Source organism: Salvelinus namaycush, unplaced genomic scaffold, assembly GCF_016432855.1.
Source record: "Salvelinus namaycush isolate Seneca unplaced genomic scaffold, SaNama_1.0 Scaffold2095, whole genome shotgun sequence".
In the NCBI taxonomy this organism is placed as follows: domain Eukaryota; kingdom Metazoa; phylum Chordata; class Actinopteri; order Salmoniformes; family Salmonidae; genus Salvelinus; species Salvelinus namaycush.
Window position 1 is genome coordinate 25,039 of NW_024058892.1, and position 19,696 is coordinate 44,734.

Below are 19,696 nucleotides of genomic sequence, written 5' to 3' on the forward strand. Positions count from 1 at the left end.
CAACTGACTTCAAAGATCTCCATAAGCACAGTCAGTTGACTCAAGTCATCCTTAAGCCTGCCGCCAAGCAACGGTTTATCATTAACAAAGACATCAGGGTAAAGCTCAAACGAGCACTACCATAAATTTTGCAATCGGATTCCCACATTTGGAAAATTCGCAAGGGGTCAGCACAGCCAGAGTGCAATGGCTGAGCCCCACACCGGGTGAACCACCTTCTTGATCACGGTATCTCTTCTGCTTAGTGGAGGAAAAGTGTCTCCAGTGCCAACATTTTCCGCTAACGGTAACCACTTTGTGTTCTGATAATATCATATCACATCGACCTGCGTTAAATGCCGTTTAGGAATGCACTTGCACACAGAGTAGTGAAAAAGTAGTTTATTTTGTTTACTAGATTATATCAGTGAACCACTAGATTCCCATCATGCAACACTGTCGAAAAAATCACCAATTACTTTTTAATATCTTAACCCATCTGATATCACAAATGTTTGCGATATGACGAAATACAATCACATTCAGACACACACACACACACAGACAAATGCATGAAACCAATTGATTTATTATCGATAACATCTCAGATTCTCTTGTGCTTTTGATTTACTCCATAAAAGAAGGGTTGTAATTCCAACATGGAAAACACAGGGCCATCAGACACCAGTCCAGTTCCACTCCTCACCAGCATTATTTCCTTTGATCATTTGAACAGGGCGAGGGAGCACAGAGCACACACAAGCTGCATTCAGTAACAATATTCTTATTTGTCTTATGCATAAAAGGCAGTTGCTCCCTGACAACACAAGGAACTTTGATCGTATTAAAAGGGCAGGGGAGACTAGCCCATAGAAGCTGCATTTAGTCAATTCAGCATCAAATGCTTACTACAAGGCAGTGTTGCTGATGAAATAATGCCACACCCCCTAGTGGACAAAAGGCTTACAGCACCTGGTATTCCCAGGCGGTCTCCCATCCAAGTACTAACCAGGCCCGACCCTGCTTAGCTTCCGAGATCAGACGAGATCGGGCATATTCAGGCTGGTATGGCCGTAAGCGAAGGTACATCTCTTGGTACACCATATAAAGTCAAAGTGAGTCTGATAAACAGACATTGCATTCTCACCAATTAGATAAGCAGCTTGAACTTTGGCTCACTCAAAAGGTGGAAGAAATTACATATACTGTAGCCATCACTTTTTAGCACAGATAGTTGGATGAAATACAAACAAACCTTGCTAACATTTCTAAGCGAGGGCACATATTTCAGCCTTGTGGGAAAAAACGGACAAATACAATGACTTCTGACAAATACATCATCAGCAACAGTTTCCCATGCAGCTATCCTACTAGCCACAATAAATACACAAAAGCTCTGGATGTTGAAAACCTATTGCATTGTTCTGTGCTAAGGAGGAACGCATGTATGGACAATTTCATATTGGAAGCGCATGGGCGCGTATGACACATCATGACCGGGGGGGGGTTAGAGTGGCTTCTCAACTATCTCTTGATTGAAGTACCAGCGTGGCATAAATACAATGCTGCATTTCGCAACATAATGTTTCGACAAAATGCCAACAATGTTTTGCTACAAACAAATGTTTCCACCTTTCGATTGGTCCACAAAGTCTCCTTCACAACTGACTTCAAAGATCTCCATAAGCACAGTCAGTTGACTCAAGTCATCCTTAAGCCTGCCGCCAAGCAACAGGTTTATCATTAACAAAGACATCAGGGTAAAGCTCAAACGAGCACTACCATAAATTTTGCAATCGGATTCCCACATTTGGAAAATTCGCAAGGGGTCAGCACAGCCAGAGTGCAATGGCTGAGCCCCACACCGGGTGAACCACCTTCTTGATCACGGTATCTCTTCTGCTTAGTGGAGGAAAGTGTCTCCAGTGCCAACATTTTCCGCTAACGGTAACCACTTTGTGTTCTGATAATATCATATCACATCGACCTGCGTTAAATGCCGTTTAGGAATGCACTTGCACACAGAGTAGTGAAAAAGTAGTTTATTTTGTTTACTAGATTATATCAGTGAACCACTAGATTCCCATCATGCAACACTGTCGAAAAAATCACCAATTACTTTTTAATATCTTAACCTATCTGATATCACAAATGTATTGCGATATGACGAAATACAATCACATTCAGACACACACACACACACACACAGACAAATGCATGAAACCAATTGATTTATTATCGATAACATCTCAGCATTCTCTTGTGCTTTTGATTTACTCCATAAAAGAAGGGTTGTAATTCCAACATGGAAAACACAGGGCCATCAGACACCAGTCCAGTTCCACTCCTCACCAGCATTATTTCCTTTGATCATTTGAACAGGGCGAGGGAGCACAGAGCACACACAAGCTGCATTCAGTAACAATATTCTTATTTGTCTTATGCATAAAAGGCAGTTGCTCCCTGACAACACAAGGAACTTTGATCGTATTAAAAGGGCAGGGGAGACTAGCCCATAGAAGCTGCATTTAGTCAATTCAGCATCAAATGCTTACTACAAGGCAGTGTTGCTGATGAAATAATGCCAGCACCCCCTAGTGGACAAAAGGCTTACAGCACCTGGTATTCCCAGACAGGTCTCCCATCCAAGTACTAACCAGGCCCGACCCTGCTTAGCTTCCGAGATCAGACGAGATCGGGCGTATTCAGGCTGGTATGGCCGTAAGCGAAGGTACATCTCTTGGTACACCATATAAAGTCAAAGTGAGTCTGATAAACAGACATTGCATTCTCACCAATTAGATAAGCAGCTTGAACTTTGGCTCACTCAAAAGTGGAAGAAATTACATATACTGTAGCCATCACTTTTTAGCACAGATAGTTGGATGAAATACAAACAAACCTTGCTAACATTTCTAAGCGAGGGCACATATTTCAGCCTTGTGGGAAAAAACGGACAAATACAATGACTTCTGACAAATACATCATCAGCAACAGTTTCCCATGCAGCTATCCTACTAGCCACAATAAATACACAAAAGCTCTGGATGTTGAAAACCTATTGCATTGTTCTGTGCTAAGGAGGAACGCATGTATGGACAATTTCATATTGGAAGCGCATGGGGCGTATGACACATCATGACCGGGGGGGGGGGGGTTAGAGTGGCTTCTCAACTATCTCCTGATTGAAGTACCAGCGTGGCATAAATACAATGCTGCATTTCGCAACATAATGTTTCGACAAAATGCCAACAATATTTTGCTACAAACAAATGTTTCCACCTTTCGATTGGTCCACAAAGTCTCCTTCACAACTGACTTCAAAGATCTCCATAAGCACAGTCAGTTGACTCAAGTCATCCTTAAGCCTGCCGCCAAGCAACAGTTTATCATTAACAAAGACATCAGGGTAAAGCTCAAACGAGCACTACCATAAATTTTGCAATCGGATTCCCACATTTGGAAAATTCGCAAGGGGTCAGCACAGCCAGAGTGCAATGGCTGAGCCCCACACCGGGTGAACCACCTTCTTGATCACGGTATCTCTTCTGCTTAGTGGAGGAAAAGTGTCTCCAGTGCCAACATTTTCCGCTAACGGTAACCACTTTGTGTTCTGATAATATCATATCACATCGACCTGCGTTAAATGCCGTTTAGGAATGCACTTGCAGACAGAGTGGTGAAAAAGTAGTTTATTTTGTTTACTAGATTATATCAGTGAACCACTAGATTCCCATCATGCAACACTGTAGAAAAAATCACCAATTACTTTTTAATATCTTAACCTATCTGATATCACAAATGTATGCGATATGACGAAATACAATCACATTCAGACACACACACACACACACACAGACAAATGCATGAAACCAATTGATTTATTATCGATAACATCTCACATTCTCTTGTGCTTTTGATTTACTCCGTAAAAGAAGGGTTGTAATTCCACCATGGAAAACACAGGGCCATCAGACACCAGTCCAGTTCCACTCCTCACCAGCATTATTTCCTTTGATCATTTGAACAGGGCGAGGGAGCACAAAGCACACACAAGCTGCATTCAGTAACAATATTCTTATTTGTCTTATGCATAAAAGGCAGTTGCTCCCTGACAACACAAGGAACTTTGATCGTATTAAAAGGGCAGGGGAGACTAGCCCATAGAAGCTGCATTTAGTCAATTCAGCATCAAATGCTTACTACAAGGCAGTGTTGCTGATGAAATAATGCCAGCACACCCTAGTGGACAAAAGGCTTACAGCACCTGGTATTCCCAGACAGGTCTCCCATCCAAGTACTAACCAGGCCCGACCCTGCTTAGCTTCCGAGATCAGACGAGATCGGGCGTATTCAGGCTGGTATGGCCGTAAGCGAAGGTACATCTCTTGGTACACCATATAAAGTCAAAGTGAGTCTGATAAACAGACATTGCATTCTCACCAATTAGATAAGCAGCTTGAACTTTGGCTCACTCAAAAGTGGAAGAAATTACATATACTGTAGCCATCACTTTTTAGCACAGATAGTTGGATGAAATACAAACAAACCTTGCTAACATTTCAAAGCGAGGGCACATATTTCAGCCTTGTGGGAAAAAACGGACAAATACAATGACTTCTGACAAATACATCATTCAGCAACAGTTTCCCATGCAGCTATCCTACTAGCCAGAATAAATACACAAAATCTCTGAATGTTGAAAACCTATTGCATTGTTCTGTGTCAAGGAGGAGCGCATGTATGGACAATTTCATATTGTAAGCGCATGGGCGTATGACACATCATGACCATGGGGGTTAGAGCGGCTTCTCAACTATCTCTTGATTGAAGTACCAGCGTGGCATAAATACCATGCTGCATTTCGCAACATGATGTTTCCACAAAATGTCAACAATGTTTGGCTACAAACAAATGTTTCTACCTTTCAATTGGTCCACAAAGTGTCTTTCACAACTGACTTCAAAGATCTCCATAAGCACGGGCAATTGGCTCAAGTCATCCTCAAGCTTGCCGCCAAGCAACGGTTTGTCATTAAACAAGACATCAGGGGAGAGCGCGGACGCAGTCCCCCACTACCATAAATTATGCAATCGAGATTTCCACATTTGGGAAATTCACAGGGGTCAGCATAGCTGGCGTGCAATGGCTAAGCCTCGCCCTGGGTGAACCGCCTTTCTTGATCACGGTATCTCCCTTGCCAGGTAAGTATGAGTTATAGTCATCGGTGGAGGGCAAGTGTCTCCAGTGCCAACATTTTCGGCTAATGGTAACCACTTTGTGTTCCGATAATATCACATCACATCGACCTGCGTTAAATGCCGTTTAGGAATGCACTTGCAGACAGAGTGGTGAAAAAGTAGTTCATTTTGTTTACTAGATTATATCAGTGAACCACTAGATTCCCATCATGCAACACTGTAGAAAAATCACCAATGACTTTTTAATATCTTAACCTGTCTGATATCACAAATGTATGCGATATGACGAAATAAAATCACATTCAGACACACACACACACACACACACACAGACAAATGCATGAAAGCAATTGATTTATTATCGATAACATCTCACATTCTCTTGTACTTTTGATTTACGCCGTAAAAGAAGGGTTGTAATTCCACCATGGAAAACACAGGGCCATCAGACACCAGTCCAGTTCCACTCCTCACCAGCATTATTTCCTTTGATCATTTGAACAGGGCGAGGGAGCACAAAGCACACACAAGCTGCATTCAGTAACAATATTCTTATTTGTCTTATGCATAAAAGGCAGTTGCTCCCTGACAACACAAGGAACTTTGATCGTATTAAAAGGGCAGGGGAGACTAGCCCATAGAAGCTGCATTTAGTCAATTCAGCATCAAATGCTTACTACAAGGCAGTGTTGCTGATGAAATAATGCCAGAGCACCCCCTAGTGGACAAAATGCTTACAGCACCTGGTATTCCCAGACAGGTCTCCCATCCAAGTACTAACCAGGCCCGACCCTGCTTAGCTTCCGAGATCAGACGAGATCGGGCGTATTCAGGCTGGTATGGCCGTAAGCGAAGGTACATCTCTTGGTACACCATATAAAGTCAAAGTGAGTCTGATAAACAGACATTGCATTCTCACCAATTAGATAAGCAGCTTGAACTTTGGCTCACTCAAAAGTGGAAGAAATTACATATACTGTAGCCATCACTTTTTAGCACAGATAGTTGGATGAAATACAAACAAACCTTGCTAACATTTCAAAGCGAGGGCACATATTTCAGCCTTGTGGGAAAAAACGGACAAATACAATGACTTCTGACAAATACATCATTCAGCAACAGTTTCCCATGCAGCTATCCTACTAGCCAGAATAAATACACAAAAGCTCTGAATGTTGAAAACCTATTGCATTGTTCTGTGCTAAGGAGGAGCGCATGTATGGACAATTTCATATTGTAAGCGCATGGGCGCATGACACATCATGACCGGGGGGGGGTTAGAGTGGCTTCTCAACTATCTCTTGATTGAAGTACCAGCGTGGCATAAATACCATGCTGCATTTCGCAACATGATGTTTCCACAAAATGCCAACAATGTTTGGCTACAAACAAATGTTTCCACCTTTCGATTGGTCCACAAAGTCTCTTTCACAACTGACTTCAAAGATCTCCATAAGCACAGTCAGTTGACTCAAGTCATCCTTAAGCCTGCCGCCAAGCAACAGTTTATCATTAACAAAGACATCAGGGTAAAGCTCAAACGAGCACTACCATAAATTTTGCAATCGGATTCCCACATTTGGAAAATTCGCAAGGGGTCAGCACAGCCAGAGTGCAATGGCTGAGCCCCACACCGGGTGAACCACCTTCTTGATCACGGTATCTCTTCTGCTTAGTGGAGGAAAAGTGTCTCCAGTGCCAACATTTTCCGCTAACGGTAACCACTTTGTGTTCTGATAATATCATATCACATCGACCTGCGTTAAATGCCGTTTAGGAATGCACTTGCACACAGAGTAGTGAAAAAGTAGTTTATTTTGTTTACTAGATTATATCAGTGAACCACTAGATTCCCATCATGCAACACTGTCGAAAAAATCACCAATTACTTTTTAATATCTTAACCCATCTGATATCACAAATGTTTGCGATATGACGAAATACAATCACATTCAGACACACACACACACACAGACAAATGCATGAAACCAATTGATTTATTATCGATAACATCTCAGATTCTCTTGTGCTTTTGATTTACTCCATAAAAGAAGGGTTGTAATTCCAACATGGAAAACACAGGGCCATCAGACACCAGTCCAGTTCCACTCCTCACCAGCATTATTTCCTTTGATCATTTGAACAGGGCGAGGGAGCACAGAAGCACACACAAGCTGCATTCAGTAACAATATTCTTATTTGTCTTATGCATAAAAGGCAGTTGCTCCCTGACAACACAAGGAACTTTGATCGTATTAAAAGGGCAGGGGAGACTAGCCCATAGAAGCTGCATTTAGTCAATTCAGCATCAAATGCTTACTACAAGGCAGTGTTGCTGATGAAATAATGCCAGAGCACCCCCTAGTGGACAAAATGCTTACAGCACCTGGTATTCCCAGGCAGGTCTCCCATCCAAGTACTAACCAGGCCCGACCCTGCTTAGCTTCCGAGATCAGACGAGATCGGGCGTATTTTTTTTTTTTTTATCTTTTATTATGAAAAAACACATAATATTTACAACATTCAATCAATAATAAAAAAGGATGAACAATTCATCCTTTTACAAAATCAAAAAATCAAAAATAAATAAAATAAAACCTATTAAAAAACACAATCATCCACTAAATCCACTTAATAATGAAATACAAGTTTCCCATTTGACAGAATTTCAATAAAAGTACTCCCCCACACAAACAATTTTTCAAAATTTCCTCCACCGTATCTATATATTATCTCTATATCTCTCTCTAATATGCTCCTAAAAAAACCTTCCACACTCACAATTTTCCCTTCATAATGACCTAAATTCCTTCTTAATCTTATCGCATATCTAGCATGACTTAGTATAAAATTCACCAAATTAAAATTTAAAACTTTACTTTTCCCATTTACACCAAAAAGAAACAACCTCCTCCACTCCACCCCAGTAAAAATCTCTTCTCCCCAATGTTTTACTAAAAGCCCTTTTAAAAACTCGTGAAAGTCTTTCAACCTACTACATTCAATAAAAAAGTGCATCAAATTTTCCACCCCCGTACCACAAATATCGCATTCTCTTTTAATATCCCTATTTATTTGATGCAAAACCACATTTGTAAAAATCCTATTATGTTTCAATTTAAAATCATTGTCTTCACATTCTATAAAATTATATTTTACATTTACATTCTTCCATATTGATTTTACATCCATGTTTGGAAACACCCTAGACCACACTTTCTCCGCAGCAGGACTTTTTATCTCTTTTAAAATACATTTTCTATAAACCATTTTAACTTTTAGACCTGATAAATCATGTTTCTCCCCATTACTTTCATAATATAAAACTGGTAAAGCCCTAGATCTTTTGACCACCTCTTTGTTTATTAAAATCACCCACTCCCCGGGAATACATCCTAATATTTTCTTGTACATATTCTCCACAGTAGTTTTACTTATTTCTTCATCTACTTCAACCACATTGTCATATATAGCCTGAAATGGAAGAAACCCAGGAATTACCTCATATGCTATGTCACCTATCTGCCTCATCCCAGCCCTCATAAAATATTTACAAAACAACATCATATTATTGCACTTTATCTTTGGATTTAAAAATATCGGCTGATTTAAAATATTTTCTAAACTGGTACATTCATAATAAATATTTGGTAAAAACCGCCCCCAAGCCTCAAACACTTCTCTGTAAAACAAAGGTATATTACCTAACATTTCCTTCTTCATACTCATCAATAAACCATTGTCCCCCATCCTCCCAACCTCCTGCAAATACTCTTTAAAAAACCTTTTCCACCCATAATCCAATTCACCAAATAAATATTTCCGTACCATTTTTACTCTAATTGCTGTTTTCCTTACACTTAAATCTACCAACTTCAAACCCCCCTCCTCATAACCTGCAATCAAAGTTTTAAAAGCTATTCTCACCCCCTTCCCTTCCCATAAAAAATCAACTACAATTTTATTCATTTCAGATAAAACCCATTCTGGCATATCCAAAACATTCATTACATAAATAAATATTGACATCAACAATGAATTTATGACAATTACTTTCCCTTTTAATTTCAAAGACCTCCCCCTCCACATATTTACCACCTTTCTAACTTTATTTATTACACCACTCCATGTCAAATCCCTAGCTTCCATTTCTTTCACCCCTAAAAACACTCCTAATACCTTAAAATAATCTTTAACCACTTTAAAAGGAAAATTCCCCTCATTAATCTTCCCAATATACATTACTACTGACTTCTCCATGTTAACCTTTGCACCCGATGCTTGTCCATATACTTTAAAACACTCCATCACCCTTTTTACACTACCCTCATCTCTAACTGTTATAGTGGTATCATCTGCGTATTGATGTATCAAACTAAAACCTCCTTGCGGAGTCTCTACACAATTTATAAGATTATCTCTTTTAAGAAATGCTGCTAAAGGTTCTACCGATAAAACGAATAATAAAGCTGATAAAGGACACCCCTGTCTCACAGATCTCTCAAGAATAAAAGAATCGGTTAAAACCCCATTACATTTCACCCTACTTTTTGCCTTCTTATATAATAATTTTATCCATCCTATTATTCTATTACCAAAACCATATTTATCCATTACCCTAAACATAAAATCATGTTCCACCCTATCAAAAGCTTTATTTAAATCTATGCTTAAAACAATTCCCCCCATCTTATCATGATTCATTTTATTTATCACATCTCTAATTGTATTAATTGTATCCGCAATATCTCTACCAGGCACACTATAATTCTGTGTAGGTGCTATAATATCATTTAAAACTTGCTTCATTCTATTTGCCAGTATCTTTGCTAAAATCTTATAATCCGAATTTAATAAACTAATTGGCCTATAATTCTCCAATTTTAATTTACTCCCCTTATTTTTATATAAAATCGTTATCAGCCCTGTCACCATAGATTCAGAAATACTATCATTATCCTCCATATATTGATAAACTTCCAATAAAATAGGTGCTAAAAAACTGGCATATATTTTATAAAACTCTGCAATTATTCCATCTACTCCAGGACTCTTATTTACTTGTAAACCCTTAATCGCATCTTTAACTTCAGTCAATGTTATCTTCCCATCACACATTTGTTTATCCTCTACATTAATTTGCACATCCACACTATCCAATATCTCCTTTACACACCCCTCATCCACCTCCCCTTTCTTAAATAAATCCTTATAAAAATTCTGCACTGTTTCTAAAACCTCTACATAATCATTGACAACTTCACCCTTTATATTTTCGATCTCTCTAATATATGTTCTCCTCTGTTTATTCTTCTCTAAACCAAGAAAAAATGAAGTACATTTCTCCCCCTCCAAAACATACTTTGCCTTACTTCTTATAATTGCACCCTTACACTTATCTATTTCATATTTAGTCAATTGTGCTTTTAATTCCAAAAACTTTCCTATATTATAATTAGGTTCACTGTCACACTTCCTCATTTCTTTATCCAATTTAGCCCTCAACTCATTTTCTTCTCTTTTCATCCTACCTCTCTTTTTCCTTGCATATCCTATACTAAAAACTTTTATTTTTTCCTTAACCTTATCCCACCATGAACACTTATCATTCTCTTTCTGCTTATCCTCCATTTCACATGCTATCAAAGATTTAAGTTGTTTCCCATATTCCTCATCTCCCAAATACCCTGCATTCATACACCATATTCCACCCCCTGTTCTTTCCTTATCTAATCCCACTGAAAATGTTAAACCTGCATGATCACTAAAAGTTGTAAAAACATACTTAATATCTTTCATAAAATTCCTTAAACCTTCTTTTACTAAAACCAGATCTATCCTCGTTTGTTTCAAATCCCCTAAAACCACCTGCCTTCTAGAAAATTCTCTTTTTTCTGGATTTTCCTCTCTCCATATATCAATTATTCCTTTTTCTAACATCATCTTCTTTAAAACCCCCCTAGATACATCACTTCTAAAAATAGCTCCTCTTGTCATATCCAGTCTATCCATTTTAACATTAAAATCCCCAACTACAATACAGTTTCCCTCACACCATTTCCCTATTTCTAAAAATAAATCTTTGCGCTCTATTTCAGTATTAGGCGCATAAATATTTATAATTCTAAAAACCATACTCATATATTCAAAATCTACAATTAAAATCCTCCCATTATTATCATTATATATCTGTTTCACATTATCCACCACATCCTTCCTCAATAAAATAGCAACCCCACTTGAATTCCCTCTGCCATTGTTTACATAAATAAAATCCCTCCATATTTTTTTTACTTCTAAAACACATACATTATCCCAGTGCGTCTCTTGAATACATAAAATATCTGAATTCTTCATTTTTACTATTCTATTAAATTTTCCCATTGTCCTCAAACCATTTGCATTTATTGACATTATATTAACCATTCTAATAAATAATAAAATAATAAAATATAATTTCATTATTCTCTACCTGTTATCCAGTTTCTTTCCTCTTCCACCCTTTCTCTCCCCCTCTTCCCCCCGCTTTCCTCTTCCTGTATCCTTCCCTCGTTCTTTCAATCTTTTCTCCATCATCCGTATCCGATATCTCTTCCAAGTCCATGTTTTCCAGCCAACTCCCCTTCTTGACATCCACATCTGTTGTGCTCCCCGTGCTCATCGCCGTCTCTGGTATTGTCATCAACTCCATAACCCCCTCCATTTCTTCACCCCCCGAGCTACTTGTTAGTGCTGTGCTTTCCCCCAAAACCTGTGAGTCCCCCGTGCTTCCCCCCCGTCCACTCCCCCCCTCCTCCTGAAAACTCCCTCTTCTTATTTCTGTGTCCATACTGCTCCCAATTTCATTTATCTTCTGGTCCTTCTTCTTTCTTCCTTCCTCCGTCTCTCCACCTTCCACCACGTCCTCTCCTCCACCTTCTTCTCCTTCTTGCGACAATCCCACTGCTTCCTCATATATTGTTTGACTCCCCTCTTCAGCCCTAACCTCTCCACAGTTGCACTCCGCCAATCTTTTTCTGCATCCACCACAAAAATTCCTTTCCTTCTCTCCATCACATTCTCTCGCATAGTGTCCTTGATTGCCACACTTAAAACACTTAAATTCCGGGCAGTCTTTACTATGTGCCCGGGTTGAATACACATACGACACACTCTGACCTGTTTGTCATGAATGACTCTGAAATATTCTGCTCCCTCCAACGTCTCAATTCTTGTAGAATAAGGTAATGATGTCACTTTTTCTGTGAACTTGACCTTGCAGAAACGTGTCCCGTCAACCACCTCCGTTCCTGGCCAAACTCTCCTCCTTATCTCCGAGACAGCCGCCACTCCCCAGCTACTCAGCTTGCCCAGTATCACACCATCTTCTACATATACTGGGAGATTCATGAACGACACCACCACTTCCTTCACATTAATATCTCTCGCCAGAATCTTTGTATCCTTTATTCTTAATCCATCCATTAGACGTTCTTTTCCTTTTTCATTTCTCATCGTAATTTCGTACTTCTTCTCCCCTTTCATTCGGCATCCCACCACCTCTCCACACACCTCCTTAATTGCTCTTAGTAGTTCCATTGTCGTCACCTTGTCTTCTCCTTCCAACTCAATTGCCACCGTGTATTCCTTGCCATATTTCATTTCTTCTTTATCTTCATTTTTCTTCCGTTGCGCTTTTTCGTTGTCTTTGTCCATTCCGTTTGTCTTTTCCATGTTGTCCGTCATAGTAAAAAAATGAATCCAAAAAACTCTCCCCCAAGCAGAAAAACTGCAAGGGGGAAGACTAACCAAACTTAAAACTATTCAACTGAAGAAAATAATAAATTATATTGCAAAAACCAATTAATTAACAAAAATAGCTCTCGAGCAAACACTCTCCAGCAAACACTCACTCACAGCTCAGACACTCGCACCTGTCGTCACTTCTCCAATCAGGAAATGCGCATTCAGGCTGGTATGGCCGTAAGCGAAGGTACATCTCTTGGCACACCATATAAAGTCAAAGTGAGTCTGATAAACAGACATTGCATTCTCACCAATTAGATAAGCAGCTTGAACTTTGGCTCACTCAAAAAGTGGAAGAAATTACATATACTGTAGCCATCACTTTTTAGCACAGATAGTTGGATGAAATACAAACAAACCTTGCAAACATTTCTAAGCGAGGGCACATATTTCAGCCTTGTGGGAAAAAACGGACAAATACAATGACTTCTGACAAATACATCATCAGCAACAGTTTCCCATGCAGCTATCCTACTAGCCACAATAAATACACAAAAGCTCTGGATGTTGAAAACCTATTGCATTGTTCTGTGCTAAGGAGGAACGCATGTATGGACAATTTCATATTGGAAGCGCATGGGGCGCGTATGACACATCATGACCGGGGGGGGGGGTTAGAGTGGCTTCTCAACTATCTCCTGATTGAAGTACCAGCGTGGCATAAATACAATGCTGCATTTCGCAACATAATGTTTCGACAAAATGCCAACAATATTTTGCTACAAACAAATGTTTCCACCTTTCGATTGGTCCACAAAGTCTCCTTCACAACTGACTTCAAAGATCTCCATAAGCACAGTCAGTTGACTCAAGTCATCCTTAAGCCTGCCGCCAAGCAACAGTTTATCATTAACAAAGACATCAGGGTAAAGCTCAAACGAGCACTACCATAAATTTTGCAATCGGATTCCCACATTTGGAAAATTCGCAAGGGGTCAGCACAGCCAGAGTGCAATGGCTGAGCCCCACACCGGGTGAACCACCTTCTTGATCACGGTATCTCTTCTGCTTAGTGGAGGAAAAGTGTCTCCAGTGCCAACATTTTCCGCTAACGGTAACCACTTTGTGTTCTGATAATATCATATCACATCGACCTGCGTTAAATGCCGTTTAGGAATGCACTTGCACACAGAGTAGTGAAAAAGTAGTTTATTTTGTTTACTAGATTATATCAGTGAACCACTAGATTCCCATCATGCAACACTGTCGAAAAAATCACCAATTACTTTTTAATATCTTAACCCATCTGATATCACAAATGTTTGCGATATGACGAAATACAATCACATTCAGACACACACACACACACAGACAAATGCATGAAACCAATTGATTTATTATCGATAACATCTCAGATTCTCTTGTGCTTTTGATTTACTCCATAAAAGAAGGGTTGTAATTCCAACATGGAAAACACAGGGCCATCAGACACCAGTCCAGTTCCACTCCTCACCAGCATTATTTCCTTTGATCATTTGAACAGGGCGAGGGAGCACAGAGCACACACAAGCTGCATTCAGTAACAATATTCTTATTTGTCTTATGCATAAAAGGCAGTTGCTCCCTGACAACACAAGGAACTTTGATCGTATTAAAAGGGCAGGGGAGACTAGCCCATAGAAGCTGCATTTAGTCAATTCAGCATCAAATGCTTACTACAAGGCAGTGTTGCTGATGAAATAATGCCACACCCCCTAGTGGACAAAAGGCTTACAGCACCTGGTATTCCCAGGCGGTCTCCCATCCAAGTACTAACCAGGCCCGACCCTGCTTAGCTTCCGAGATCAGACGAGATCGGGCATATTCAGGCTGGTATGGCCGTAAGCGAAGGTACATCTCTTGGCACACCATATAAAGTCAAAGTGAGTCTGATAAACAGACATTGCATTCTCACCAATTAGATAAGCAGCTTGAACTTTGGCTCACTCAAAAAGTGGAAGAAATTACATATACTGTAGCCATCACTTTTTAGCACAGATAGTTGGATGAAATACAAACAAACCTTGCAAACATTTCTAAGCGAGGGCACATATTTCAGCCTTGTGGGAAAAAACGGACAAATACAATGACTTCTGACAAATACATCATCAGCAACAGTTTCCCATGCAGCTATCCTACTAGCCACAATAAATACACAAAAGCTCTGGATGTTGAAAACCTATTGCATTGTTCTGTGCTAAGGAGGAACGCATGTATGGACAATTTCATATTGGAAGCGCATGGGGCGCGTATGACACATCATGACCGGGGGGGGGGGTTAGAGTGGCTTCTCAACTATCTCCTGATTGAAGTACCAGCGTGGCATAAATACAATGCTGCATTTCGCAACATAATGTTTCGACAAAATGCCAACAATATTTTGCTACAAACAAATGTTTCCACCTTTCGATTGGTCCACAAAGTCTCCTTCACAACTGACTTCAAAGATCTCCATAAGCACAGTCAGTTGACTCAAGTCATCCTTAAGCCTGCCGCCAAGCAACAGTTTATCATTAACAAAGACATCAGGGTAAAGCTCAAACGAGCACTACCATAAATTTTGCAATCGGATTCCCACATTTGGAAAATTCGCAAGGGGTCAGCACAGCCAGAGTGCAATGGCTGAGCCCCACACCGGGTGAACCACCTTCTTGATCACGGTATCTCTTCTGCTTAGTGGAGGAAAAGTGTCTCCAGTGCCAACATTTTCCGCTAACGGTAACCACTTTGTGTTCTGATAATATCATATCACATCGACCTGCGTTAAATGCCGTTTAGGAATGCACTTGCACACAGAGTAGTGAAAAAGTAGTTTATTTTGTTTACTAGATTATATCAGTGAACCACTAGATTCCCATCATGCAACACTGTCGAAAAAATCACCAATTACTTTTTAATATCTTAACCCATCTGATATCACAAATGTTTGCGATATGACGAAATACAATCACATTCAGACACACACACACACACAGACAAATGCATGAAACCAATTGATTTATTATCGATAACATCTCAGATTCTCTTGTGCTTTTGATTTACTCCATAAAAGAAGGGTTGTAATTCCAACATGGAAAACACAGGGCCATCAGACACCAGTCCAGTTCCACTCCTCACCAGCATTATTTCCTTTGATCATTTGAACAGGGCGAGGGAGCACAGAGCACACACAAGCTGCATTCAGTAACAATATTCTTATTTGTCTTATGCATAAAAGGCAGTTGCTCCCTGACAACACAAGGAACTTTGATCGTATTAAAAGGGCAGGGGAGACTAGCCCATAGAAGCTGCATTTAGTCAATTCAGCATCAAATGCTTACTACAAGGCAGTGTTGCTGATGAAATAATGCCACACCCCCTAGTGGACAAAAGGCTTACAGCACCTGGTATTCCCAGGCGGTCTCCCATCCAAGTACTAACCAGGCCCGACCCTGCTTAGCTTCCGAGATCAGACGAGATCGGGCATATTCAGGCTGGTATGGCCGTAAGCGAAGGTACATCTCTTGGCACACCATATAAAGTCAAAGTGAGTCTGATAAACAGACATTGCATTCTCACCAATTAGATAAGCAGCTTGAACTTTGGCTCACTCAAAAAGTGGAAGAAATTACATATACTGTAGCCATCACTTTTTAGCACAGATAGTTGGATGAAATACAAACAAACCTTGCAAACATTTCTAAGCGAGGGCACATATTTCAGCCTTGTGGGAAAAAACGGACAAATACAATGACTTCTGACAAATACATCATCAGCAACAGTTTCCCATGCAGCTATCCTACTAGCCACAATAAATACACAAAAGCTCTGGATGTTGAAAACCTATTGCATTGTTCTGTGCTAAGGAGGAACGCATGTATGGACAATTTCATATTGGAAGCGCATGGGGCGCGTATGACACATCATGACCGGGGGGGGGGTTAGAGTGGCTTCTCAACTATCTCCTGATTGAAGTACCAGCGTGGCATAAATACAATGCTGCATTTCGCAACATAATGTTTCGACAAAATGCCAACAATATTTTGCTACAAACAAATGTTTCCACCTTTCGATTGGTCCACAAAGTCTCCTTCACAACTGACTTCAAAGATCTCCATAAGCACAGTCAGTTGACTCAAGTCATCCTTAAGCCTGCCGCCAAGCAACAGTTTATCATTAACAAAGACATCAGGGTAAAGCTCAAACGAGCACTACCATAAATTTTGCAATCGGATTCCCACATTTGGAAAATTCGCAAGGGGTCAGCACAGCCAGAGTGCAATGGCTGAGCCCCACACCGGGTGAACCACCTTCTTGATCACGGTATCTCTTCTGCTTAGTGGAGGAAAAGTGTCTCCAGTGCCAACATTTTCCGCTAACGGTAACCACTTTGTGTTCTGATAATATCATATCACATCGACCTGCGTTAAATGCCGTTTAGGAATGCACTTGCACACAGAGTAGTGAAAAAGTAGTTTATTTTGTTTACTAGATTATATCAGTGAACCACTAGATTCCCATCATGCAACACTGTCGAAAAAATCACCAATTACTTTTTAATATCTTAACCCATCTGATATCACAAATGTTTGCGATATGACGAAATACAATCACATTCAGACACACACACACACACAGACAAATGCATGAAACCAATTGATTTATTATCGATAACATCTCAGATTCTCTTGTGCTTTTGATTTACTCCATAAAAGAAGGGTTGTAATTCCAACATGGAAAACACAGGGCCATCAGACACCAGTCCAGTTCCACTCCTCACCAGCATTATTTCCTTTGATCATTTGAACAGGGCGAGGGAGCACAGAGCACACACAAGCTGCATTCAGTAACAATATTCTTATTTGTCTTATGCATAAAAGGCAGTTGCTCCCTGACAACACAAGGAACTTTGATCGTATTAAAAGGGCAGGGGAGACTAGCCCATAGAAGCTGCATTTAGTCAATTCAGCATCAAATGCTTACTACAAGGCAGTGTTGCTGATGAAATAATGCCACACCCCCTAGTGGACAAAAGGCTTACAGCACCTGGTATTCCCAGGCGGTCTCCCATCCAAGTACTAACCAGGCCCGACCCTGCTTAGCTTCCGAGATCAGACGAGATCGGGCATATTCAGGCTGGTATGGCCGTAAGCGAAGGTACATCTCTTGGCTACACCATATAAAGTCAAAGTGAGTCTGATAAACAGACATTGCATTCTCACCAATTAGATAAGCAGCTTGAACTTTGGCTCACTCAAAAGTGGAAGAAATTACATATACTGTAGCCATCACTTTTTAGCACAGATAGTTGGATGAAATACAAACAAACCTTGCAAACATTTCTAAGCGAGGGCACATATTTCAGCCTTGTGGGAAAAAACGGACAAATACAATGACTTCTGACAAATACATCATCAGCAACAGTTTCCCATGCAGCTATCCTACTAGCCACAATAAATACACAAAAGCTCTGGATGTTGAAAACCTATTGCATTGTTCTGTGCTAAGGAGGAACGCATGTATGGACAATTTCATATTGGAAGCGCATGGGCGCGTATGACACATCATGACCGGGGGGGGGGGGTTAGAGTGGCTTCTCAACTATCTCCTGATTGAAGTACCAGCGTGGCATAAATACAATGCTGCATTTCGCAACATAATGTTTCGACAAAATGCCAACAATATTTTGCTACAAACAAATGTTTCCACCTTTCGATTGGTCCACAAAGTCTCCTTCACAACTGACTTCAAAGATCTCCATAAGCACAGTCAGTTGACTCAAGTCATCCTTAAGCCTGCCGCCAAGCAACAGTTTATCATTAACAAAGACATCAGGGTAAAGCTCAAACGAGCACTACCATAAATTTTGCAATCGGATTCCCACATTTGGAAAATTCGCAAGGGGTCAGCACAGCCAGAGTGCAATGGCTGAGCCCCACACCGGGTGAACCACCTTCTTGATCACGGTATCTCTTCTGCTTAGTGGAGGAAAAGTGTCTCCAGTGCCAACATTTTCCGCTAACGGTAACCACTTTGTGTTCTGATAATATCATATCACATCGACCTGCGTTAAATGCCGTTTAGGAATGCACTTGCACACAGAGTAGTGAAAAAGTAGTTTATTTTGTTTACTAGATTATATCAGTGAACCACTAGATTCCATCATGCAACACTGTCGAAAAAATCACCAATTACTTTTTAATATCTTAACCCATCTGATATCACAAATGTTTGCGATATGACGAAATACAATCACATTCAGACACACACACACACACAGACAAATGCATGAAAGCAATTGATTTATTATCGATAACATCTCACATTCTCTTGTGCTTTTGATTTACTCCGTAAAAGAAGGGTTGTAATTCCAACATGGAAAACACAGGGCCATCAGACACCAGTCCAGTTCCACTCCTCACCAGCATTATTTCCTTTGATCATTTGAACAGGGCGAGGGAGCACAAGCACACACAAGCTGCATTCAGTAACAATATTCTTATTTGTCTTATAAATAAAAGGCAGTTGCTCCCTGACAACACAAGGAACTTTGATCGTATTAAAAGGGCAGGGGAGACTAGCCCATAGAAGCTGCATTTAGTCAATTCAGCATCAAATGCTTACTACAAGGCAGTGTGCTGATGAAATAATGCCAGAGCACACCCTAGTGGACCAAAATGCTTACAGCACCTGGTATTCCAGGCAGTCTCCCATCCAAGTACTAACCAGGCCCGACCCTGCTTAGCTTCCGAGATCAGACGAGATCGGGCATA

General features: G+C 40.3%; 8 non-coding genes and 8 pseudogenes across 8 annotated transcripts; all 16 read right to left on the minus strand.

Annotated features, from left to right (window-relative positions):
• Positions 1 to 101: 101 nt before the first annotated feature.
• Positions 102 to 248, minus strand: LOC120038167 (annotated as a pseudogene).
• Positions 249 to 939: 691 nt separating this feature from the next.
• LOC120038144 lies at positions 940 to 1,058 on the minus strand. The gene has a single exon (XR_005474972.1). It is a non-coding gene; the product is annotated as a 5S ribosomal RNA (ribosomal RNA).
• Positions 1,059 to 1,742: 684 nt separating this feature from the next.
• Positions 1,743 to 1,889, minus strand: LOC120038168 (annotated as a pseudogene).
• Positions 1,890 to 2,586: 697 nt separating this feature from the next.
• Positions 2,587 to 2,706, minus strand: LOC120038148. Its single transcript, XR_005474976.1, has one exon. It is a non-coding gene; the product is annotated as a 5S ribosomal RNA (ribosomal RNA).
• Positions 2,707 to 3,391: 685 nt separating this feature from the next.
• On the minus strand, positions 3,392 to 3,538 carry LOC120038170 (annotated as a pseudogene).
• A 696-nt stretch (positions 3,539 to 4,234) lies between these two features.
• Positions 4,235 to 4,354, minus strand: LOC120038149. Its single transcript, XR_005474977.1, has one exon. It is a non-coding gene; the product is annotated as a 5S ribosomal RNA (ribosomal RNA).
• A 672-nt stretch (positions 4,355 to 5,026) lies between these two features.
• LOC120038155 lies at positions 5,027 to 5,191 on the minus strand. Its single transcript, XR_005474983.1, has one exon. It is a non-coding gene; the product is annotated as a U1 spliceosomal RNA (small nuclear RNA).
• Positions 5,192 to 5,911: 720 nt separating this feature from the next.
• LOC120038153 lies at positions 5,912 to 6,031 on the minus strand. Its single transcript, XR_005474981.1, has one exon. It is a non-coding gene; the product is annotated as a 5S ribosomal RNA (ribosomal RNA).
• Positions 6,032 to 6,712: 681 nt separating this feature from the next.
• On the minus strand, positions 6,713 to 6,859 carry LOC120038171 (annotated as a pseudogene).
• A 6,975-nt stretch (positions 6,860 to 13,834) lies between these two features.
• LOC120038172 lies at positions 13,835 to 13,981 on the minus strand (annotated as a pseudogene).
• A 691-nt stretch (positions 13,982 to 14,672) lies between these two features.
• Positions 14,673 to 14,791, minus strand: LOC120038145. The gene has a single exon (XR_005474973.1). It is a non-coding gene; the product is annotated as a 5S ribosomal RNA (ribosomal RNA).
• A 686-nt stretch (positions 14,792 to 15,477) lies between these two features.
• Positions 15,478 to 15,624, minus strand: LOC120038173 (annotated as a pseudogene).
• Positions 15,625 to 16,315: 691 nt separating this feature from the next.
• LOC120038146 lies at positions 16,316 to 16,434 on the minus strand. Its single transcript, XR_005474974.1, has one exon. It is a non-coding gene; the product is annotated as a 5S ribosomal RNA (ribosomal RNA).
• A 685-nt stretch (positions 16,435 to 17,119) lies between these two features.
• Positions 17,120 to 17,266, minus strand: LOC120038174 (annotated as a pseudogene).
• Positions 17,267 to 17,957: 691 nt separating this feature from the next.
• Positions 17,958 to 18,076, minus strand: LOC120038147. Its single transcript, XR_005474975.1, has one exon. It is a non-coding gene; the product is annotated as a 5S ribosomal RNA (ribosomal RNA).
• Positions 18,077 to 18,762: 686 nt separating this feature from the next.
• LOC120038175 lies at positions 18,763 to 18,909 on the minus strand (annotated as a pseudogene).
• Between the last annotated feature and the right edge of the window lie 787 nt (positions 18,910 to 19,696).